The sequence below is a fragment of the Canis lupus genome, chromosome 35 (genome assembly GCF_048164855.1).
Source record: "Canis lupus baileyi chromosome 35, mCanLup2.hap1, whole genome shotgun sequence".
Lineage (NCBI taxonomy): Eukaryota > Metazoa > Chordata > Mammalia > Carnivora > Canidae > Canis > Canis lupus.
In genome coordinates, this window is record NC_132872.1 from 28,432,921 (window position 1) to 28,459,127 (window position 26,207).

At 38.4% G+C, this 26,207-nt stretch overlaps 1 long non-coding RNA gene and 1 pseudogene across 1 annotated transcript; both read left to right on the plus strand.

The window, feature by feature from the left end:
• Positions 1 to 1,543: 1,543 nt before the first annotated feature.
• LOC140624710 (uncharacterized) lies at positions 1,544 to 23,647 on the plus strand. Its single transcript, XR_012024189.1, has 3 exons — positions 1,544 to 1,642; positions 2,138 to 2,195; positions 23,516 to 23,647. It is a non-coding gene; the product is annotated as an uncharacterized lncRNA (long non-coding RNA).
• LOC140625268 (U6 spliceosomal RNA) lies at positions 10,835 to 10,932 on the plus strand (annotated as a pseudogene).
• Positions 23,648 to 26,207: the final 2,560 nt, after the last annotated feature.

The window sequence follows — 26,207 nt, forward strand, 5'->3', positions numbered from 1 at the left end:
CAGGTACTCTCCAGGTTCTGAGAGGCCAGAGAGGAACACACATGGTCCCCTTTGTGAAAATAACTGACAAATTTATTCATGATTTCAGTATATTAGGTTAGAAATATGATGGAGTCCAGAGGAGTGGCACAACAGCACAATTTGGAAATTCCAAGACAGTCTTCTAGAAGATGTTACCTCTGATATTTTGTGAAGTATGAGGTGAGGTCAGATTAGTAAGACAGAGGACGCAAATGTTAAATTTAAAGATGTTAAACACCAAAGATGCTGGAGGAGTCCTCTTGAGGCCTCCCGTGATACATCTTTCATTTCTTGCCCCCGAAGATATCACAAGGACAACAGAACCTCTTTTATTTAGAATTCTTTTAAGGAATCTGGTGTCTTAAGTTGTGTATTCTGAAAATTCCTTCTTGATGATTCCTTCTCCATGACTCTGAAATCTCTCTTCCCACCTCCTCTTTGCTATATTGCCTTCCCCCAACATAACATCCTCCTGAGGCTCTGTCCTCTCTCCACTTTTTGGCTGTGGTCTAAATTAACAGTCATGCAATGATTGAAGAGGGAGGGATTCATCTTGGTGATTCTGAAAGAATTTTTAAACAAAAATTGTTACAGTCCACAAGAAAAAAAAATATTGCGAGCATTTTATCAAAGAAGAAACAGCTTCAGGAAGGTAAACCGTCCAGGCACATGCAGCTCGGTAAGTGATTGTGACATAGCAGGAGAGTAGAGTAACAGGTGTCATCCCTTGGCTTCTGAATGTTGAAAGCCCTGTAAGGATAGAGTGGTGTGGCCCATCTAAGAATGACCCCTCTGACATCCCTGCAGACTCATCAGATGCAGGCAGGCTGTTGATGTGAAAAACTTCATCCTCAAATGCAAGCATTGTCAGCTGACTCTGAAGGCGTCTCATTTCTGAGAGTGTGCGATTTCGTTCAGTGACGTAACCGAGGTCCCAAGTGGGAAAATCAAGAAAACCTCATTTAAAAATGGAGTCTGAAGACCAGCAGGAGGAGCTCCCCTGTCCTATCACTGTTCCTCAAAGGCACACCCAACAGGAAGAAATGGACCTTGCAAGACTAGACTATTCTGGCTACTACTTGGCTATCCCAGCAGAAGGAGGAACGGTTCTTCTCCTCCCTTGGCAACAGCCCAGCCGATGAGAGGGTGTCCCAACTGAGCCAATGAAAAGCAACTATATTTCAAACTCCAGGATTATTCCCAAGGACTTCTAGTGTACAGAAGTCTTTACAACTCCCCCACCTTTCCTGGATAGAAGGACTTTTCCCCTCCCTTGTTTTCCAGACTTGCCTACGGTTTTGCTGTGGCTTGTCTGGGCAGGCTTGCCAATTCTCTGCTATTCTTGAAAAACACATTTTTACTGGTAGAATCATTGATAGGTTTATTATTAAGGTTAACACAAGGAGAGGGCTCAGCAATCAAGACTCTATTTGGAGTATTCATAGCAGAAATGGAATGTTTGGAATGAGAATAACCTTGACTTTTTTTTTTTTTTTTTTTTTTTTTTTACCTAAATGAATGCCCTGCTAAGTGGAGATGGGAAGGAAAATTGAGTTAAATGATTCCGGGCTCTATTCGTTGGAATTACATGGAGGATTGTCAGAAAGAAGAAATGGAACAGGTGAGAGTTGGGGCAAGTCATAAGGGAAGTGGTGGTGTGGGATTTAGGGCCAAGGGAGGAAGTCCTGACCAGGCTGAAGAACACGCAGGGAGTTCAGTGGCAACTCAGGCCTCCAGGTCAGTAGGCCGGGAGGCACCAGCAGACTTCCTCGGGCACTCGGTAACACCATGACCCAAGCCCTTCCCATCAGAGGTGGAGTCAATCTCTGCCTCAGGTCATTTCTTAAGTCCTACGACATATGTCGGGTAGGAATCCGTCTGTGTTATAATGGTCACGGCCTCGATTCCAGTGTCTCTGTGAGTTCCTAGATTCTAACCTGCTGGAAAGGGGTCTCTTGTGTCTATATTCAAAGGTGTTTCTAGACTGCTGGGTTCTCCAGATCGGAATCTGGGATATCTGAAGCACCACCCCCCACCACCACTGAAAACTCACTTTTTTGTTGTTGCTTGGGTCCCAAGGTCCATAGCCAGTTAGTCTTTTCCTTCTGCCTTTCAGAGTCCTGAATTCTTAAATGTGTCGTGGAGACCAGGCAAGACTCTTCGACCTCTAATAGGTGAGAACTACTGGTCTAAAATGGCTCCATGTTACCACTTATTTGAATTAAAAGATGGAACCAGTCTGACATGCACTTCTTAGTAGAAATCACAGGTTACCTTTGGGGAACAATTCATTGTCCTAGTGCATCAATCTACTGTTGACTCGTCCCGTTCCTGCTACAAGGGGCTTTTTTAGTGTTTTGAACACATTAAATTCCTTCTTGCAAAACCATCTTTCCAAATATTCTCTATACTGGTGTTTTCTCTCTCTGCTCATTTAGCTGGCAAACTTCTTATCAAAGGTGAGGAGAGCAACGCTCCCACTGAATTTTTCCCTGGTTGCCAATGCCTCAATTCTTCTATGATACTCTCACTTTATGAACAGTTACATTATTGAATATTATTTTAATGGCATTTTTAAAATACCAAGTTTGTCATTTATACTGTTTTATATGTATTTTAATATATATCTAGATTTGAAATCATCTGTAATTTCACCACCCTACAAATAAGTATCTTATCTGTATCTCCACGTGTCTTGAAGTTGGCAAATCATAGGTGAATAGTCTTCTTTATTTAAATAGTGATTCCCATTCATAATGAATCTTGATTTTGATTCTCTTAAATAAGTAAGATGTAAATATACGGAAAATGCTAAAGACTACGTTTTTAGATGTTCAGTTCATTTTCCTTATATTTCTTATGTATTGTACTGTGTTGCGGAATCATAGGTAAGATGATGGAAACAATTCAAACATGATCATATACCTGATTCAAAATTTGGCCTTGTAATGGAAAAATTTTACTTAACTTCTATGAGCCCTTTTTATTCCAAATATGAATTATTGTTATTTCTTCTGAGTAGGTTGATATGGCACATGAAATATACATAAGAAAAGTAAGACAGAGTAACCATGCAGTGAATAATAGCCACTGATATTGTTTTACCTTGTATGTTATTTTACATGCAAATTTTTTTCCTAACTCTAACAAGGAAGTTGATGATGTCCCTTCATTCCTGGGTCCTTTACAACCAACATAGATGGCAATACAGTAAGTTAATCCATGCTGTTTGGAAAAGTTAAACTCAAAAGTAATATAAACAGAGATAATGCAAGGAATTATGTAAGAATTCCCCATGACAAACAAAGAAGAGTTGTAATGACCCAAGGAGGGTTTTTTTTTTTTCCCCCACCTTTGGCACATGTTTGTTTGTTTTATACTTGGTTAAGCAATATCTAGTTTCCAAAATGATCATTCCCCAAATATTAACAAGTATTTTGATTAAAACATAAAACAATGAAACCAAAAAGTAAGTTTTAATATGAAGATCTGAGGAGAATGTTCAGCAAGGGAAGTGGGGGATGTGACTTAAAAATAAGCTTCATTTCATAATGTATTTTTATTCTGTAAGGGATTAGATTTGCAGCACCCTTATATGATTATTCTTTACTATAGATAAGTAGCAGTTTCTTTTTGAACATCCTTTGGCAAGAGATCAGGAACCGAGGTAGGAATTCCAGCAGGGATAGTATACAGAGTTATTTATTTATCGATTCTGAGTTATTTAGGAGATAAAAGGAAGACCTAGTACATTCCATCACCTAACCTTCTGCCTACAGCCAATTAATTTCTTAATTGCAAGATCTTCATCGTAATTATCATGAAAGAAATAAGGCAACGGATTCATCTCCCTTTCTTTCCCTCAAAAGAGCATTCCTTCCTGGCCTAGGTATCTTCATCCTGCATAGCTGTGATGCCAGCAGTTGTGAGGGTGATGCTTTAACACAGTCTGTGACTTGGTTGCCACTGGACTTTCAGGTTTCAGTTAGTATTTTCAAGGAAGAAATCAAGTGTGGCAAAAATGACCAAGCTAATATGGTGTTTGCCATAATTATGTTAGTTTTATAGCGACCAGTAAGCTAATAATTAAAGATAAATGAGGACAAGATACCTTCTCTCCTACTGTATCACGACCAGGTAACATATTAAGGAAAGCAAATACTCGACTGATTTTTTTTGATGAATTCAGCCATTTATGAAAAAGCAGTTGAGGTGAACGAACATGTGTTCCAATGTGTGCACACACACGCACATGCGCACATTCTCCAGAGCCTTATAAGCTCATCCAGACACTCCTTCACATACTCTGTTCTAATAGGTGTTGCTAAATATCTAGCAAAAAAAAAAAAAAAAAAAAAAAAAGTTTTGTTTAAGGTGAAAGGATGATTTTAATGGTAAAATCAACTGTTACCTTATTGGAATCAGATGATACTCCCTGAATGTGGGGTGGCCCTGGAGAGAGGGCATATCTTAGATGGAGAATAATTCCCATGGGTGGATTCAGTTGTTTGCCCTCAGTAGCCAATAACCCCAGCACCTGGGGCATAAGTGCCTCAGTCCTCAAGGGGAATCTAAGGGGAACGTGACAATATCACTACAGCCTTAAATCCACTTGTATTAGAATATGTTCAATACACCCGGGAAGGCATCTTTAGGCATTTTGCTCAGTCTCTTTTTCTGGAAAACCTTAAAGAATAACTTAATGGGAAAACCTACAGTCCTCACTGCTGTAGCTGTTTTTGAGATGATTATTATCTTTTTCCTCTGATATCAAGCCTGAATTCCCCCTGAATCTCACCTACATCAGCAGGGCCGTGTAAGTGGTGCACCTGGAGGAGAGACCAGGACACTCATCTTTGTGGCACTTGATCACCAACCTCTTCTCATGCTATGACTGTCGCACTCAGTAATTTAAATTAAAATTGGCAAAGGAAGTACCAAGCGATGGCTCTGAAGCTCACGCAGATGAATGATGTCCTGGCTCACGTTTAACAACTAGCTCTCTGGAGACAGAGAAAACAGAAGCCCTGCTTTAAAGCATCTTCTGATTTCTATGGTGAGATATTCCAACCATGTCTGGTTTCAAGCTATCAGTATTGCGTAACTGGACGAGGAATGGGGAAGAGAGGCAGATACCAGGCTCTGATGACCGGGTTTGTAGAGCCTACACTGGCACAACACGGCCCTGATGCCAAGCACATTCCTGTCTGTCCCACTGGGTAGCGGCAGCTGTACTTTCTCCTGATGATCAGTCAATAATCTGCCAGGATGATGTCTCCTTTCCTGGCCTGCTGGTCCCTTGGCACAGGGCCCAGTGAATTGGGTGGCAGCCATAGCATAAGGTTTAATTATTGATCTGTCCATTGATGGAAGAGATTTCTCTCTGGAAACAGAACCTTTCAATCTTCTTAATCCAGAACACAAGGACGAGAAGCCACACTCCCTCCACCCCACCGCCACCGACGGTGCATCACAAGGAGCAGTGGTAAGCAGAACCTCTTCCACTCTCATCCCTCAGTGATCAGGCCCTACTTTTTGGGGACACAGCACCATCATGACAGCAACAGATGCTTGCAAGGGATCATCTCCAAACCAGTACAACAGCAGTGTCTTCAAAGGCTCTTTTATTGCTCTCTCAGGATGAAGTTTCTTGAAGATACACATGCCGCAAAAGTAGATCCCATCCTCATGTATGGAACACCCTACCTCCCTTGTCTTTTTCTCTCTCTCTTTCTTTCTTTCTTTCTTTCTTTCTTTCTTTCTTTCTTTCTTTCTTTCTTTCTTTCTTTCTTTCTTTCTTTTCTTTCTTTCTTTCTTTCTTTCTTTCTTTCTTTCTTCTTTCTTCTTTTTTTTAGATTTTCTTTATTTATTCATGAGAGATACAGAGGCAGAGACATAGACATAGACAACACCCTGGGATCACTACCCGAGCTGAAGACAGACACTCAACCCCTGAGCCACCCAGATGCCCTCATACCTCCCTTTTCAAAAAGTTTCCTTGCTCTATACTTATCTTATGCAAGGTTTCTTGTCAGTAGATCAAATATTCTCTAAGTTCTCAGATTATTGTACTGTCAGAAGAGCCGTGGGAAAGAAAGTCCAATCCATACCCAGAACAGATTAATTTCAGTCTAAATGAATCACTGTGGCTTCCAGTGTGGAAAGGATCCAGTAAAATTAGCTCATTAACAAACAACACCTTAATCTCTTTGAGAAACTGAATTGGGAGTTTGCTGTTACTGTTGTTGGCGTGGGTGACACTAGCCGGGAGTTTAGTGAGATAAGGCTTGGTGAGTGGGCAGATAGGGCTAGTTCTGTTCCCAAAACTGTATTCACGAACCCCTGTACTGGCCTGGGATGGTCAGTGGCCAATGGCTGATGGCAAGCAGCTGGATTCATTCTGTCTACTTGCTTCTTTAGTGGCTCTCGTACAGGTAGATGCTCTCCGGTGGTGACAAAAAGATTTTACAGTTCGTTGAGAGAACAATTAAGTTCAAATATATTCCTACATTGAAAAAAACTAACAGTCAAGTGCTTTTTTAAAACTTCATGGGCCCAAAGTAGTAGCAGTTGGAAGCATCCCTCCAAATTAAGCATATCAAATAAACCTCTATTACAAATTAAGGATATTTCTGCTAGAACATATTAAAACTCTTTTTGTTATTTTGCTTCTGAAATCATTCGACTACAAGCAAAATTATATCCCAATTTACTAACGTTTTGGCCACCAGTTTGCATACTCAGAAATTATCTTCAAGTAGGAACAACAAAATTAAAATTGGTTTTCAAATATACCGATGTGCTTGGGGTACAGAGATGGATTAGTCGGCTACGTGGCTGACTCTTGATTTTGACTCAGGTCATGATCTCAGGGTGCTGGGATCTGCGAGGCAGGGGGCCAGACTCTGTGCCCAGCGAGAAGTCGGCTGGAGACTCAGTCTCTCCTTCTGCCCTGTCTCCTGCTCATGCTCTTTCTCTCTCATAAATAAATAAATAAATAAATAAATAAATAAATAAATAAATCTTTAAAAAATATATATACTGATGTGCTTAAAAAATGAAAATAATGCTTTTTCTGTCACATTAGATTTTGTAGTCCCTTTACATATTACATTTTATTGGTTATTAAGCTCCTTTTTATTTTTGTATTCTAGAGAACATAATTTATTCTTCAAGTCCCAAACACTTTTCTTGTCATTGTTTTAGAAGAGCATGAATAGCTAGTTCAGAGTCCCTCTGCCCTTTGTGACTCACAAGAAAAATCATCCTGTTTGCAGGAATGATGACCTTCTCTCCAATTTATTCTTTTCCTCTCAGTAATTATTTACACTGTATTGTATTCGTAACAAAAGAGTCTCTAAATTTTATCTTCTCAGGCTTTTTGTTTTCTACATAATGTTAAATATATTGTAATGAAAGCTTGACTCGGCGAATTTTCTAAATCTGAATTTTCCTTTAGGGAAATTCCCTTATAGAGCAGCCCGGGTGGCTCAGCGGTTTAGCGCTGCCTTCAGCCCAGGGCCTGATCCTGGAGACCCGGGATCAAGTCCCACATTGGGCTCCCTGCGTGGAGCCTGCTTCTCCCTCTGCCTGTGTCTCTGCCTCTCTCTCTCTCTCTGTCATGAATAAATAAATAAAATCTTAAAAAAAAAGAAAAATTCCCTTATAAATTCCAAAAAGTGGTCTCTAATATATGCAGGTGGAGACTAATTCACTGCAGTAGTATACTGGTTTCTGAAGTTGGTCACTACTTATTCACTAGTCTTGAGGTTTCTCTATTTGTGAGAATAAATATACTCAAAAGTAGGAAGATTTGCTGCAAAAATAGAGTGGGTCTGCTCCCAATTCTTTCTTCCTTTGACTTACCATTTCTCGGTGCCTCTATGATGTAGGTTTATTGATAGAATTCCTCTGGATGACCTATAGCATATGTGAAGATTTTCACATATATTATAAAACTCTCCATAAAACTGTCTCCAACACTATAAACCATATATGACTCATGTTCTGAAAATGCAAAGATGAATAAGACTATTATATAGGAAGAGTTTACTTTGGGGATCAATAGCAATGACAAAAATATAAAATGCACACTTGTGTACTTCCAATAGTGGTTTGTAAAATTAATCAGCAACACAAAAATATACAAATTAAATCATTGGGAATTACTACTCTATTATGTCTTTATTGTCTCTATTATTACTACCGTATTATGTCTATATATAGTGTCTCTCTATATATACATACACACATGGACTTTATATACATAAAATCCACACCCCTCATAGAGTTTTATGGTGTTTATGGTGACTGGAATAGGGAAAAAACATTATGCTTTTGAAGACTACTCTTGCTTACTCCTTCTTTTATGACAGAAGGAGAAAGGTTTTTGTCTTCCAATTACTTGAACACTAAAGGGTAAAAAGGTTAAAGATAGAGTAGACTAATAATGTAAAAAATAGTGTTTTTGTTTTTTTTTTTAGATTTTATTAATTTATTCATAGAGACACACAGAGAGAGAGAGAGAGGCAGAGACACAGGAAGAGGGAGAAGCAGACTCCATGCAGGGAGCCCAACATGGGAGTCGATCCCAGGTCTCCAGGATCACACCCTGGGCTGCAGGCGGTCCTAAACCACTCCACCACCAGGGCTGCCTGGAAAAAATAGTGTTTTAACTTAAAAAGATTCATCCTATAGAAGATTAACAAAAGGCATGTATGTCCTTACCTACTATTCCATCCCCATGTCATGGGAAACCGGTAGCATTAGAATCTGGCACTAAAAACAGGAAAATCTTTTTGATATAGTTATTATAAGAACTAGAACTTTCCATATACATTGTTGTAAAGCTGTGCAGTTATAAAGCAACACTGAACCAGATGCGACATACTATGGAGTATTTAAAAGCTTCTCTCCTTAAAAGGATTAAAGAATAGTATACGGACTTATAGAAATATCACCTTTTGTGCAATTCATATTATATCTATCAGACTTTTAAAAATTCTAGGTAATTAATTTAATTACTATATTTCAATGCTAAGACTTGGAATGTTTTTATTAGAATCACATTGTTTCGCCATTCACTCATATATTTCTTCTACAATCAATATAAATTTAAAAAGCAGTTATTTGGAATCTTTCATATATGCAAACCTGTGAATTGTGTTCTGGGAGGGCTATAAAAGTGAAAAAATGAAATTCTATCACTTATAATGTTTATAATAGAGTGGAAATTAAACAGTAGACTGAATTGATAGCAATACAAATAAAAAAATATGATGTATATTATGAATGAAAAACCAAAGGACATTGAAAAGGAAAAATTACTCAAGACTGAGGTAGACAATAAAGCTATAAAGGAAGAAAAGGCAACTTAATCTTGTATTAAATCTAAAATAATATTAAATTAATCTTCCATTAAATACTGGAATAATTTTCCAACGGTAAAGATGTTCTAAGACAAGAACACTTGAGTATATGCATGAAAATGGGAAAAAGTGGGATGTTCCAGAAACAACCAAGTTTCTCATAATTTGTCTGGAGTATTAGTAATGAGTAAATTAAAAACAAGAAAAAAGAAAAAGAAACTAAGTCGCTGTTGAACCCTGACTATCAGGAAAGAAGAAGGAGAGAATAGTTAATACTATATTAAGGATTTATCTTTATTTAGTAGGCCTTGGGAGGTCATTGAAATGTTTAAAGACAAAAGAATGTTTTCTTACATGTCAGAAATATTTAATGAAAAACAATCATAGTGTACATTCTACCTTTTTTTTTTTTTTTTTCCTGAAGATGGATAGGGTCTAAAAGTAACCTTCTCCATAAGAAAATCTTACTATGGTAATAAGGCTAATAGATTTCACAGACAACCATGGTATATGACACATGACAAGTCACATAAGAGAAGCAGAAAGACATTGGAGTGGAAAAATCAGAAAAAAAAGTTTTTGAAGGATGTATCTTTGAGATAAATGCGGATTTAAAAAAAAATTGGTTGGAGGTAGAGATAGGTGGTACATTTCAGGTCTGGGTAATAATCTGTACAAACTAGCAAGGGAATAAATTTGTGGGATGATTTTAGGTGACAGTCAACGTAGTTCCATGGTTAGACCAGAGGCTCTGTGCAGAGCACAAGAAGCCAGCAAGTTTATATATTGGGATATAGCCATATTGTAGATTTATTTAGAGGGAGATTTGTATTTAATTCCATTACTGTGAAATGAGAAGTCACTGAGAATTTGGTAATGCCAAAACTTGATCCGTCATCACAAAAGTTAAAGGATCAAAGAATAAATTAGGGTTTGGAGAATTCCTATTGCAAATGGTGAAGCTGAATCACAAAAGTTCCCTCTTCCAAAATGTAATGAACCGATAAAAAGAATACCACTACTATCACCAGCAGTTATGAACATCTGCTGAATTTTTAATAGAATAACGTATTTTATAAAAATAATGAAAAGAGAAGGGAACCTGTTAGTACAAAGATTTAATTAGGAAGTTATATATAATGCCTTGGCAGAAGGGTGAGGAGGGACAGTTTACATTGAAAAGAATACAGTGAAAATTTTAAAAAGTAGTGTAAAGGAAAAAATTAACTCAATAATGTACTAACAGATATTTTAAAAAATGGATATAGTAATAAGGAGAATTATTATTATGGAAAATTAAATCACTGATGGTAGGCGAAATTCTCCCAGAGTGCAGAAGAAAGGGGACTAAAGATGAAAGCTGAGACAGCATGTGACCAATGTGTAGGGAAGCAATGCAGCTCAAACATTTTTTGGGGGTAAAGAATTTAAAAATTAAAACAACAGTGCTTGCTTCAGCAGCACATATTCTAAGATTGGAACAATGCAGAGAACATTAGCATGATCTTTGTACAAGGAAATTCATGGCATGTTCCATATTTTTCCAAAAAATAGAATTGCCATATGATCCAGTAATTCCATTACTTGGTATTTATCCAAAGAAATAATAAAATAAAATAAAATAAAAATAATAAAATAAAATAAAAACACCCCTTCAAGAAGATGTATGCCCTCCTGTGTTTATTGCAGCATTATTTACAATAGCCAACACACAGAAATAGCCCAGGTGTCAAGGGATGAATGGATGAAGAAGATGTGAATATATATATATATATTTCATATATATATATATATTTCATATATATATATTTCATATATATATATGTAATTACTCAGGCATAAAAAAGGAATGAAATCTTGCCATTTGCAACAATAAGGATGGACTGCTAAGTGAAGTAAGTCTGAGAAAGACAAATACCATATGATTTCAATCCATGTGGAATCTAAGAAACAAAACAAACAAATAAACCAAGAGGGGAAAGAGAAAAATAAACAAAAAACCAACCTTAAACACAGAGAACCAACCGGTGATTTCCAGAGGGAGGCGAGTGTGGGGGTGGGTAAAGTAGGTGATGGGGATGGAAGGTACACTCACCCTCAGGAGCTCTGCGACATGCATAGAATGGCTGAAACATGTGTTCTGTACACCTGAAGCTAATATCACACTGTATGTTAACTATGCTTGAATAAAAAGACAAAAGAAAAATAAAACAACAAATGTAACACAAGGAAAAATCAAAGGCTTAAAGACATTTTCCTGAGATAAAGAAGCTGAATTGGGGAAAGGTGAAAAGATTTACAAATACCCAGGCTAATTCTCAACAAAGTACCAAAATCTAACTGGTCATTTCCAATGACAAGGGAGGGGAAGTAACAATTTAACCACCAAATGTCTTATTATTCAATTCTCTTTTATGTATGAAAACAGAACAAAGATGTTGCGAAGATATGTAGGGCAGCCTCCACTTGAGGAGCCTCCCTCTCCCTCTACCTATGTCTCTGCCTCTCTCTCTGTTTCTCTCATGGATAAATAAATAAAATCTTAAAAAAAAAAAAAAAGAAAGAAAGAAAGTGACATAACGAAGTAATATTTGAGTAGAAATATGTAAAGAAAGTGAGAATTCCAAACCAAGAAGCATAAATGTCCCTCTCAGCTTGGCAAAATATTGGACAGGCCTCTTCCTGCCTCTACACCCCTGAACTGACTTTTCTTTAGAGCACAAACTTCAGAAAACTTGTAATTATAAATTTTCTCATTGCCTCCTGGAGATGCGAATCTTTTTAAAAAGCTTCTTGCCCATTTTACAGCCCAGGCTTGTCCCCTCAAGGACCTGGGAGCCACCTCTTTGAATTGTAATCAAGGAAAAGAGTGTTCTTATCTCTCAGTTTCCATGGGAGGATCAGAGCCTAACTTTTGCAGGTACCAGGCTCCAAGTCACAATACAACTTCTGTCGGGAAGACCAAAGAAAGTTTACTTCCAAAGGTTCTATTTGATCTAGGTATAGAAATCCTTACCTTGGTCTCTGGAAGCCAGGGCTCCATGGAGGTTAACAGTAATTTTTCAAATGCGCTATTTATTTTTTAGTGTTAGGAATGTGTTATTAGGATGTGAATGTACTTTTCTTACAAGGATAAAACTCTAAAAGAAGGCCCATCCCATTGAGGGGGGGAAGAAAAACCTTTTCTAGTGTAGGTGCAATCAGTATGCATCCTGGTGTTGACTTAAACTGTCTCCCCATGTAACTTTCCCTTGAAAAGGGAAAAAAAAATGAGGGCAGCCATTGAGACATAGGTAAATTGTTAATGAATCTGAGCCATTGATAGGAAACTATAGTTAAGTTTGGGTCCAGGTTAAAAGATCTATAGGGGCAATTATTTTGAGAGAAAGTGAGAGAGGCTGAAATGACCAGAGCTTGAGGTGCTTCGCAGAAGACAGAGGGGGGATTACAGGTGAGATGCTCCGGGGGAGAGTCTCCAGCCCTTGGAGTGATTGAGAGAACGAATTAAAGGGATTGGAGAGGAGAAGAGTACAAAGGGGGAGAGTCACTGAGAGAAATATTTACTACTTGACGGTGTTACATTTTTCTGTGAAAACAGAAAAACAAAAAAACCCACGTTCAATGTAGCAGGTTAGGCCAGCAGCATGTTTGCTTTGTGTGCACTACCCGAGGCTCTATTGGGGTAATACTACTAGCACGCGGCGTATTATTTTCCTGCATTTTATTTCCTTTTTATTAAGTACTTGGTTTTCTCCGTGATACAGCAGCGCTCACCAGAGAGTCCGGCTTTTCAATAAGCCCGTGTGGCTGTTTCAGGAGGGGCATCAGGTTGCAGATGCCTCGAACGACAGGAACAGCCTCAGGTAGTCCCGTCGGACAATGATGGACAATGATGGGATCTGGATTCGGTGCAGGCCTCACCTGCGGGGCGCGTTCCCACCCGGCTAGTTCCTGAGAAACCGAGAGGCACGTGGCAACAGTAGGTGCCCTGGGTGGGGGGGGGGGGGGCAGGGGGCCTCGGTACATGGACAGGGGTCCCTCGGCCTGACCCGCCCCCGGGGCTGGGAGTAGTGCTCCCAAAGGCCTCTCCTGACGCTTGACTGTTCTCGGGGACGAGGAGCACCCCGGCGGGCGGGCACCCCCCCATCCTTCCCCCACTCCCTCCATCCCTCCCTCCTCCCTCATGCCTCCCCTCCTCCCCATCCCTCCCCCTCCTCTCCCCATTCCTCCCTTCCTCCCCCCTCCCTCCCCATCCCTCCCCCTCCTCCCACCATCCCTCCCCTTCCCTCCCCCCACTATTCCTCCCCCCTCCCCCTCCCTCCCCATCCCTCCCCCTCCTCCCACCATCCCTCCCCTTCCCTCCCCCCACTATTCCTCCCCCCTCCCCCTCCCTCCCCATCCCTCCCCCTCCTCCCACCATCCCTCCCCTTCCCTCCTTCCTCCCCCATCCCTCCTCTCCCCCTCCTCCCCATCCCTCCCCCCTCCTCCCCCATGCCTCCCCTCCTCCGCTATCCCTCCCCGGTCCCTCTCCTCTCCCCATCCCTCCCCCTCCTCTCCCCATCCCTCCCCCATCCCACCATCCCTCCCACCATCCCTCCCCCTCCCCATCCCTCCCCCATCCCTCCCCCCTCCCCCGTCCCTCTCCTCTCCCCCTCCCCCATCCCACCCCCCTCCCCCCATCCCTCCCCCCATCCCCCCCCACCCCCACTGCCAGCGAGGGATTCGGCACAGCAGCTGCGGAGTCCAGCTCTCGCCCCGAGGAACTGGGCGGCGGCGGGGTTGAGCGTCCGTGTGGGGAGCCTGAGGCCCGGACTCCGTCCTTCTGTCCGTCCGCAGCCTCCTCGGCCCCATACCCTGCAGGCTGCGCCGAGGGGCAGTCCCTCCCGCACAGGAGTCCCCGTCGCACGTTCTTGGGTTCTTGGGACCCCGCCTGGAAGGCCACCTCCCGGCCGGGGACACCCCGGGCGTGCTCCCTCCTCCCCGGCGGGGGCCTCCGTGGGGACCCCGCGGAGGGAACCCGGCCCGGCCCGGCCCCACCTGGGAATCGGGTCATACCCTCCGGGTCCAATCCCGCCCCGGGCAAGAGGAGGCGGCGGGTGTACCCAGCGGCCCCCTTCTCCGCTCCCCTTTGCGCGGGGAGCCCCGCTGCTCCCCCGGCCGCCCCCGCCCGAGGACCGAGCCCCCTCCCCCCCCCCCCCCCGTGGTCGTTCTCACCGCTCGGTGGCCCGGACCAGGGTCGTTACTCCGTGTCAGAGTTTGGGTAATTTTGGTGAGAACAAGGGTCATATGCTCTTCCCACGGGGCCATGGTTCCGTGGGTAACGGCAAGGGCCGAGGACGCGGATTGTCACGGTTCTGTTTATTTATTCATTTATTCGTTTGTTTATTTATTTCATGATAGAGAGAGAGAGAGAGAGAGAGAGAGAGGCAGAGACCCAGGCAGAGGGAGAAGCAGGCTCCATGCAGGGAGCCCGACGAGGGACTCGATCCTGGGTCTCCAGGGTCACGCCCTGGGCCGAAGGCGGCGCTAGACCTCTGAGCCACCAGGGCTGCCCATAGCTTTGTTGTTTTAATGACATTTCCCTAAAAGCTAATTCATTGGGTGTCTTTATGTGCTTATTTACCATCCATACAGCTTCACTGTTTACCCAAATGTTTTCTCATTTTTAATTATACATTTGTTTGTCTACGGTTGAGTTTTGAGATTTCTTTGTTATGAATAAAACTCATTCGTCAACTATGTGATTTGCAAATATCTTTGTGCTTTGGTGTCCCATCTAAGAACTCGGTCCATGGGGCTCTTGGGTGGCTCAGATGGTCAAGTGTCTGACTTCAGCTCAGGCATGATCTCAGGGTCCCGGGATCGAGTCTCGCAATTGGCTCCCCACTCAGCAGGGAGTCTGCCTCCTTCTCTCCCTCTACCCTTCTCTCTGTGCACCCACGCTCGCTCCCCCCCCAAATAAATAAATAAATAAATAAATAAATAAATAAATAAATAAATAAAATCTTAAAGGTCTCTTCCTTAACACATTATAATAAACATTTTCTATTACATTTCTAGGTAGAGGTTTCGCATTTCTATGTTTTACATTTAAGACTGATGCACTTGGGGGCACCTGGGTGGCTCAGTGGCTGAGCATCTGCCTTTGGTTCAGGTCATGATATTGGGGCTCTGGGATGGAGTCCTGCATCCAGCTTCCCACAGGGAGCCTGCTTCTCCCTCTGCCTGTGTCTCTGCCTCTCTCTGTGTGTGTCTCTCATGATAAATAAATAAAATATTTTTTAAAAAGACTGATTTATTTTAAGTAAGTTTTTGTCTGGGTATAGGATACAAGTCAAGAGTTTTTAATATTACTTTTTTCATGTGGATGTCCAAATGCTCCTAACATTATGGCTTTGCCAAAATCTCAAGACCATATTTGTATGCTCTGTCCCTGGATCCTTTCTTATACTCCATTGATCTACGCTTTTATCTGCTCACTAATACTATAATGTCTTAATGTAGCTTTTGATTAAGTCAACAAAAAAGGCAGCACAAGTCCTCCAAATATATTCTTTTGTTTTACTACTCTGGTATCTTTGCCTTTCCATATAAATTTTAGGAAGAACTTATCAATAGCTACAAAATATCTGCTGGGATTTTGTTTGGGAGTATAATAAATCTATAGATCAAATGAGGGGACTGATATCTTAATAATTCTGAGCCTTTCAATTCATGAACAAGGTGTAACTCTCCATTTGTTTAGCTTCCCTTTTATCTAGGATTTCCTTCATGAGCACTGTATAATTTTCAATGTAAAGAACCTGCAATATTTTTAAATTTACATTTAAGATTTTCACCTTTTTTGCTGCTGCTATTACAATTGGCACTGTTTATTTCTATATCATGGAAATACAATTGATATTTTTGTATTGATATTATTTCCTGCCATCTGCTTAAAGCCATTTATTAGATTTAAGAGCTTTCTTTTGGTATTTTTGTTGAATTTTTAAAATATAGACAATGATATCATCTGTAAATAGAGACAGTGAGATAGTTGTATTTTTTCCCTCCTATTCTTGTCCTTTTTCATTTCTTTCTTTCCTGTTTTGTTTGTTTTGCCTTGTTTTGGGACTTCCAGTATGATGCTGAATGGAATGTTAAAAAAAAAACATCTTTATCTCATACCAAATTATGGAGAGAGACTATTTAGCATCCTGTTTGTTTTTGCGGTTCGCTTTCATATTGTCATGAGTAGATGACAAATTTTGTCCTTCGTCTATGAGAAAATTGTTTTTCTTCTTTAGATTCTTATGATGAATTAATTTAATTGTGGAAACAATTTAAATGTTCAAACAGCCTTGGTTCACCCAATTTGTGGTGATACATTACTCTTTTTCTATATTTCTGGATTCCATGTGCTAATATTTTGTTGATGAGCTTTCTATTTTCACGAAAGATATTTATCTATGGAATTCTTTTCTTTTCATGTCTTTGTCTATTTTCATTATCAGTGAAGGCTTTTGTTTTATAGGGGAGAAACATCTGCACTAATTTCATACGTTCTTGTGGTTCTTACTCTTTTTCCTACCTCAGTCCTTACTCTTTTTCCTACCTCAATCCTGTTTCATGAGGGATGCTTTCTCAGTATTTTTTAAGTATTTATTTTAATTGATAAAGCATTTGAAACTTTTGTATGAAATTAAGAAAACTATTTTGAAGCCCTAAATTTTTATAGATATTATTTATAAGTTAAAAAATAAGAAATTACTTGAAGTGCAGACACTTTAAAATCATCACATATTTTGACAGTGTAAATTTCCAAGTTAGGTTCTCACTCACTGTGAAGCACAGAGGAAGACTTCATAAAATTGGAAATAAATAGCACTTTCTGAATTTCATTTTACGGATTCACTGAAACATTTTTATACTTACTAAAACTGTTACAATATTTTTTATTCTGACGAATAAAAATTATTGCTTCTACCAGAAACTTTTTAAACTATGAATGTCAGAAAATAATAATATTAAATATCTGTTTATCAAGTTTATGAAGTTTAGCAGACTTTGGCAATTTTTTTCATGACATATCAATAAAATTATGAAATGAACTTTTAGTAAGGACAATAGTTTCTGGTAATTTCCCAGAAAAGACAGGGTAATTGAACATCTAGATTAGTAAATGATAAAATATTCAAAGTTTTGGCATGCTTTATGAAAACTAATCATTCTGTAGTGAGTTGTTAATGTCAATTTGACTTTCATGTGGAACTCCATAAAGGATTGCTTCTTGGAATTATAGAATAATGTACAACATTTAAAATAATTTTATATAATCTTCCATTCTAGAGAAGAAATAAATGTCCACACATTAAGAGTATAGTCAATGGCCGTATAGTTGATATCTGTGGTAGAGTCATGGAGAAGAACCTGATAATCTATCTCCCAAAAGAATATTTTTTTTAAGGTGATAAAACTTTAGGACATTTCTTTTGGCATTTAAAATATATTTTTGGGGATACCTGACTGGCTCAGTCAGTAGAGCATGGGACTTTTCTTCTTGGAGTCATGAACTCAAGCCCCATGTTGAGTGTAGAGTTTACTTAAAAAAGAAAAACAAGGGGATCCCTGTGTGGCGCAGCGGTTTAGCGCCTGCCTTTGGCCCAGGGCGCGATCCTGGAGACCCGGGATCGAATCCCACGTCGGGCTCCCGGTGCATGGAGCCTGCTTCTCCCTCTGCCTGTGTCTCTGCCTCTCTCTCTCTCACTGTGTGCCTATCATAAATAAATAAAAATTAAAAAAAAAGAAAAACAATATATGTATATATATTAGTGTATATAACAACATATTTGGTAGTGAATATATTGACTGAATATGCAAATAAAATCTTATAGCCTAATGAATCACTATTTCATATATAACTCAGTGATTAGAATTACTAAAATTAACAACTGCAATTCTCCCTGTGTGTTATAGATTGATTCTATGAACTCAGTCTAAAATTGACTAAGGTGTAGTATTCATAAATTTTAAAGAATTGCATTAATTCAACTAGTGTTTTATGTTTTTTATGAATAACATCCTGATTCTATGCTTAAGATTCAGATAATTAAAAGTATTTTGATTCAATATTCTCGATATTTTCAAAAATATGTCAAGTAATTTTTTAATGTTCAAAAATTATTTTAAAAATAAAGCACAAATAATAATTCTAAAAATTCTAAAGTTTCAGACTCCATGTCTTTGACATCAGCTTGTTTAAAATATATATTACTGTATATTTAATGTGTTATAACATGTAATAAATAATAACATAACATATAAGAATTGTAATAATAGCATAACATAAAGTATAATCATAATTGAGAGATTCGACTTGAGAAGTCACTAATAGCAGCTACAAAAATGAAAAAATGATTACATTATTTTACTAGTCTGCATATTCACATCCCTTCCATGTGTTTGGAAATTTCACTACAGGTATCTATTATTTTATTTTATTTTTCCAAGAGATGTGGTAGACTTTACCAGAGTAGCAGTTTGCTTGGTTTTTGTTTGTCTGTTTGTTTTTGTTTATGTTTTTGTTTTAGTATCTTGCATTTGTACTTTGTTAAGACTTATCTCAAGTGATAGAATAACACAAAAAAGGAAGTATTTCCAAAAATAAATGGACATATGATAAATATAAATCATTTTCCAAGAATATATCCTTGAATAAGGTCTGAAATACAGACATTTCTACTGCAATTTGCAAATGTATGATGGCGAAACTAACACTAAAGATGGAGACAGAGGAATTCTTCAAGAGCTACCTGCCATTATTAGTGTGAAGCTGGGTGTGCCATGAATTAAGTTTATTTATATAAAAAATAATATATAGTGGTATTGCCTTCATTTCCAGGTCTTTGTGATTATTATATGAAATTAGGTATGTGAAAATGTTATAAGCTTAAAATCTAAAACTACTTTTGCTATAGGAGTCTTCCATACATTAAAATTGGTTTATTTATGATATTTGCATATTTTTGGTCACTGAAAAAAAAACAGATAATATGTGAAAGTTTTCTTACTGGAAATGCCTGACATAATGATGCTTGAAGCCTAAAATAGAAGGTACATTTAGATATATAAAATTATTGAACACATGATTGTTTTGAGTATGAAAGGAGATAATGTATACAGATCCCTTAGGCTAGTATCTTGAATGCATTACGTACTCAATAAAATGGTAAAATCATGGTAAGTGACAGATCCAATGAAAGAGAAATTTTTTAATGCTTCTGGTATTAGTGTGATGAGGTTGAAATTCAACATTTTCTCTCTTAAGTATATAAAGCACCTTTTCTTTAATCATTTTTACCTTTCAGTGAAGTCCTTGAATACGATTTAAATAAGTATGGTTAAATGTGGAAGACAAGTTTAAAATGCCCCCAATACTTTTTGTTTTCTTTAATAAAAGCCAAAAAGCAATACCAACACTTAAGTGGCCCATGTAATATTCTGTGAGTGTTCTTGTTCTCTGGTTCTAGAGTTATTTGGTGAGAGCCTTGATATTTTATGATTTGCTAGAAACACTTATTCTCTTGAAACTTCTCAAACTTGTTTTTTTTTTTTTTAATCTGAAGTGTGAATTTAGATGGTTGTATGTTATACTGCATCATAAAAAATTTAAAAGTAGCAGCTGGACCCAAAATCTGGTTGGAGTTTTTACCGAGTCTATATTCTGTTGTTTACCTGATTATCACCTTTTACATATTCAGTTTATGCAAAATAAAAAGATCTTAAAATTTAAAGTAAATATACTTAACAGTCCTTATAATTTCCTAAATTTGCATACCAGAAGCATATATGTTTTACTGTTCATTAAAAGACATTTAGCTTATATGAAATTAGATGTATTCTTTTATAATAAAGTTAATCAGGTGATTTTTGAAATAAAAATACCTAATGCTTGTGAAGTTCACATTCTGTGGAGGTCTGAGAAAATTTTATATTTTAAATTCAAACAATATTTTAAGCCAGTAAACATAACATTAGGCATGGACAAAAAACCCTCCCAGATGGAAAAAAAAGTTATTTTGTGAATATAATGTTGTTCTTGTATAAAAATCCAACAATATGGGTGTTTTATATACATTGTATTTTAGTTTTTCTGTTTCTGGACAGTTACTATGTATCTGTCCCTGGTGGTGGAAACCACTGGGACATATTCTCCTCTCTCAGTTGTGACATACCCACTGGAACATTATAGGATCGTAGAATGCTATAGTTCAAAGGGATTTAGAAATTATTTGATGCTGTCACATTTTTTTTAAATTTTTATTTATTTATGATAATCACAGAGAGAGACAGAGAGGCAGAGACACAGGCAGAGGGAGAAGCAGGCTCCATGCACCGGGAGCCCGACGTGGGATTCGATCCCGGGTCTCCAGGATCGCGCCCTGGGCCAAAGGCAGGCGCCAAACCGCTGTGCCACCCAGGGATCCCTGTCACATTTTTTATTTGGATGAAAACTTCCATTAATTTAAATATATAAAACCAGTACAAGTGTAACTGCTTAGTTGGAACTGGGCAGGAGCCTAGAATTCTGAGTTGGTCTCTTTCTTACCTCCCTCCGCACAGTCAAGCTTACGTGGCCTTGAAAGGGCCTCTCCCAGAGCACACTATCGTGGGGACGACATACCCGAGGCTCAGAAAGGTGAAGTACGTGCTGATGGTCACACAGCGAAATAATGACAACCCTGACTGGAATCCAGTTGTCCAGAATGCAAATACAATATCCTTACTTCTTCACTACCTGCTACCTGGGGATGCTTAATTTTTTTTTTAAGATTCTATTTACTTATTCATGAGAAACACAGGAGAGAGAGAGAGAAAGAGAAAAAAAAAACAAAAAACCTCTAGTTTGGAAAATAAAACCTAAGTGTCTACTCCCTCGGTGTATCTCAAAACTCTTACTGGCTTTTCCTCTTCTTGGTCCATTAGGCTTCAGGTTTTCAAATGGGCTGAGATCCTCTCTACCCACTCTGCCTGGACTTATTTTCCCCAGATCCGTATGGCTGGTTCTAGTCACGGGCATCTCAGCTTAAAGTCATCTCTTTGGAGAAGACCTTCCCTAACTACCCAATCTAAAGAAACTACTCAGTCACCCTGCCTCTCATGCTATTTTCATCCTCTATTTAGGGTGGTGTCTCTACATGGTATAGTATTCCATTATTTGTTTCTTCAGTATCTCAATATAGCAGCAGCCTTGATCAATCCGCTCTCCACTGAATCTTAGACCATGAGGGACACTCAACAGGCTTTGTCAACAGAATATATAAAGGAACACCCATGTGTTTCAATACGTACTCATCATTTTTTACCTAATGCTGGTAGTTGGTCATATGAATCTCTTACTAATTCTATTAAATTATAAACTCCAGGGGATTCCTGGGTGGCTCAGTAGTTTAGCACCTGCCTTTGGCCCAGGGTGTGATCCTGGAGTCCCGGGACTGATTCCTACATCGGGATCCTTGTGTGGAGCCTGCTTCTCCCTCTGCCTGGTCTCTGCCTCTCTCTCTCTCTCTCTCTGTGTGACTATCATAAATAAATAAAATCTTAAAAAAAAAGTATAAACTCCAAATGAGCCACATTCCATGTATATTTCATTTTTCAGGAGGCCAGTTTTACAATAACTTATTGTCTTTATCTCTTGAGACATGTCATGAAAGCATTATCAGCCGGTATAAGGCAAGAACATTCTATTGCTTTATTTTAGTATTTTTCATTTTATTCACACTCTCAACATCTCTCCATTTATTTTTTATATACAGAGCTACACTTGCTAAATCTATTCATGTTGCTTTGTGTACATCCAATTAATTATTTCATGATACCATGTAGTATTGCATTGCAGGCAAATACCATATTATAACTAGTTTATCGAGTGATAAAAATATTTTCCGTAATTATTTTCTATCATCACATCTAAAACTTCTTATGTAAGTCCCATAGGGATTAGTAACAAGCCAGAATAAGATGTTCTTAACATCCATAATCTCCAAGAGAATTATACTTACCATGGTCAAGAAATTTCTGTACCCCATGCAAACTCAAAAGTAAAATGGATATAGGCTATGAATAACCAAATCTCTTGTCTTGTTTTTTCCTATATTTCCTACCTAACACATTGGTATTCCTTTGTAAATACCTCATATAACACACACACACACACACACAACCACACCATTCATTAGTAACTGAATGTATGGATACCTGAAAATTTTGGTATATTGATAGGTAGATAAAAGACATTATTACATGGTCTCTTACATGTATTTAAGTAAGACAATTCTCTTATATGGATTAGGAATAAATGACCTTTAATTCAAGTTTATATTAAAATCAGATATTATATAAAGAAATTAAAAATTAAAATTTTAGGATAAAATATCATTAAGTTCCACGTGATTATTATTAGTTTTTTAAATTTTTATTTATTTATGATAGTCACACACAGAGAGAGAGAGAGGCAGAGACACAGGCAGAGGGAGAAGCAGGCTCCATGCACTGGGAGCCCGACATGGGATTCGATCCTGGGTCTCCAGGATCGCACCCTGGGCCAAAGGCAGGCGCCAAACCGCTGCGCCACCCAGGGATCCCAGTTCCACATGATTATTAACACAAGGTCCACTTAGAAATGTAAATTTTTTTCAAGTTTAAAGAGATCAAGAGGCACCTGGGTGGCTCAGTGTTGACCATCTGCCTTCAGCTTAGTTTGTGATCCCAGGGTCCTGGGATCAAGTTCTGCATGGGGCTCCCCATGGGGAGCCTGCTTGTCCCTCTCCCTGTGTCTCTGCCTCTCTCTATGTCTCTTATGAATAAATAAAATCTTTAAAAAAATAAAAGAGATCAAAATACCCTTGAAAATATGATTTCAGAAAATGAAAACTCCTGTTTATATAATAACCTTCTTTGTGATACGTTTTTGCATGATCTAATATCAGTTTTATTGCATATAATTTTTAGTTAAAAATATGATTTGTAGTTGATCATTCTTTTTTTTTCTTTATTATGTTTGCATTGGTATTTGGCAGATTTTCATTTTATTATTTGATATTGCATTGAATTTCTTAATCCTCTAAATAAATGCTTTTTTAAAACAGAATGTCCCTTAATGTCTGACTCCTGCCCTTTGACGTTGGCCCTGTTGAATCCATCACTGCTGGATGTTCCTGCCCAGACTGACACAGGAGGACATCCTCTGGAATGATGGCATAGGAACAAGTCTCTAAGTCACAGAGTTGATTGTAGGTTACTGGAGAGGTTTTTTTCACTGTAGAGTTTGTTATTAGCAAAGCTGAAGAAACAAACATTATTCAGTAAAAAGGGAAAGAAAAATAGCATTATTTTCAATCATTGAAAATGCCAATTTTTAAGGAAATGTATTCATATGAACAGAAGAGTTAAAGCACCAACAGGTAATAGAGCGGGCCATTAACCTTGGGTTATAGTGTGTGTTGTGCTAAGGAAGTCAGTTTGTTTCAAATTATTAACAACTCATTTTTCTACCAACCTTTAAAACCTAGACTGCAGATACAGCTCATAGCATTTTTTGAAGAAAATATATCAAGGCTTTAAAAAAGAATCTAGATTCTCAGGTAAAGGAAATTACATCTGTAGCAAGACCCATATGGAGGTCACTAGCAATTCTCCTAGATGTTTTTCCTAAAATTAAACTACAAATACTATAAATGATTGTTCATATAACTTGAAGGAAATATTGCTTACCTAATATGGTGACCCCTGAAGTGACATTCTAGATTTAAGTAGCACTTTATTCTCAGAAGTAAGACCCAAACAACATGTTTGTGTTCAAGGGAAAAATAAGGTCCTCTAGTGTCAAATAGAGCTGACTAAAAGGAATTTAATAGTGAAGTTTTACCTAAAGCAGAAACTCAGATCTTATCTAATAGGTTACTCTGCATACCAATGCTTTATTATTCATTCTTTAAATTTATTTTTGTTCACTTTGTGAATAGGTATTGGTACACATAGCCCATACAACTAAAAATCTTTAGGGACGCCTGGGTGGCTCAGTCCGTTAAGGTTCCAACTGGTGATTTTGGCTTAGGTCATGATCTCAAGGTGGTGAGATACAGCCCTGTGTCAGACTCCATGCTGGGCGTGGAGTCTGCTTAAGATTCTCTCTTTCCCTCTACCCCCACCTCTCTCTGAAAAAAAAAAAAAATCTCTAAAAAGTGTTTATGAAAAATAAATCTGCCTCCCATTCCTTCCCCAAGCTACATAGTTCTCCTCCCAGAGACAACCTCTAGTAAGACTTGCTGAATATCCTTCCAGAGAGACTCTATCCCATATGTCAGGATAGGGGCATATGGCAGGACAACCTTAGCACCATGCAATGCCTGTCCACTATTCATATGAATCACATGACCCTGAAATAAGAAGCTCTGCTATCCATGGAAACACATAATTACACAGATAGTGGCTTAAAATATAACATTTTCCATCTTTTTTTTTTTTTTTCTTACTTGAAATATTTTGGAAATAATTTCAATGGGTTCTCAGGGCACCTGGGTGGCTCAGTTGGTTGGGTGTCTGCCTTCCATTCAGGTCATGCTCTCAGGGCTTCAAGATAGAGCCCAAGTTGGACTCTGTACTGAGCAGGAGGTCTGCTTCTCCTTCTCCCTCTGCCCCTCCCCCCAACTGGTGGGTGCTCTCTTTTACTCTCTAATAAATAAATAAAATTTTAAAAAATACTCTTTATATAGTTACATTGTTTTTCAAGAGCTGTACGGCATTCTAGTTTATGAAATTATATTTTGAATTATAATTATATTTTTTAATTTTATAATTATTTAGCTAATATTTATTAATAAGTACTTATTTAGTTTCTAAACACTTGATATTTAAAGCAATGCAGCAATTAATTTCCTTATATATATATTTAATTTTGCACATATGCTGGTATATCTATAGTATAAGTTCCAAGAATTTTGTTTTCTAAAATATCTTATGATTTTATGAAGTCCTATTTTCAGCTTTTTAAAAAGCTTTTATTTATTTATTCATGAAAGACACAGAGAGAGAGAGGCAGAGAGATACAGGCAGAGGGAGAAGCAGGCTCCTCACAGGGAGCCTGAGGTGGGGCTTGATCCTGGGTCTCCAGGATTACACCCTGGACTGAAGATGGCGCTAAACCGCTGAGCCACGCAGGCTGCCCTATTTTCAGCTTTTGATTTTTTTTTTTTTTTTAGAGTGATAGCGGGAAGGAAAAGGGGAAGGAGGAGCAGAGGGGGAAGGAGAGATAGAATCTCAAGCAGGTTCCATGTTCCGCATAGAGGCTGACATGGGGCTTGATCCTCCAAACCTGAGATCATGACCTGAGTCGAAATCACCAGTTGGACCCTTAACTGATTGAGCCACACAGGTGCCTCTTAGTGTTTTTTAATGTGTGCCATATTTAGAAAGTCTTTTCTAAACTGAGAATATAAAAGAAATATCTCTAAATATTTTTCAATATTTTTATGACTTATTTTTCACCTTGAAATATTTTCTTTATTTCAAATATTTTTTACACACAATCTGTTGTAGGAATCCAGTTTATTTATTTTTTTACATATGTCTATTTGTTTGACTCCCCAAAATTTATCAAATCATGTATCTTTTCCTGATATTAAGATATGTTATACTATTTTTTAAGATGATATTTTATTTGTTTATTTATTTATTCAGATTATTTATTTATTTGAGAGAGAGAGAGAGAGAGAACAGAGGGAAGAAGAGGGAGAGAAAGAATCTCCAGAAGACTCTGAGCTGAGTGCAGACCCTGATGCA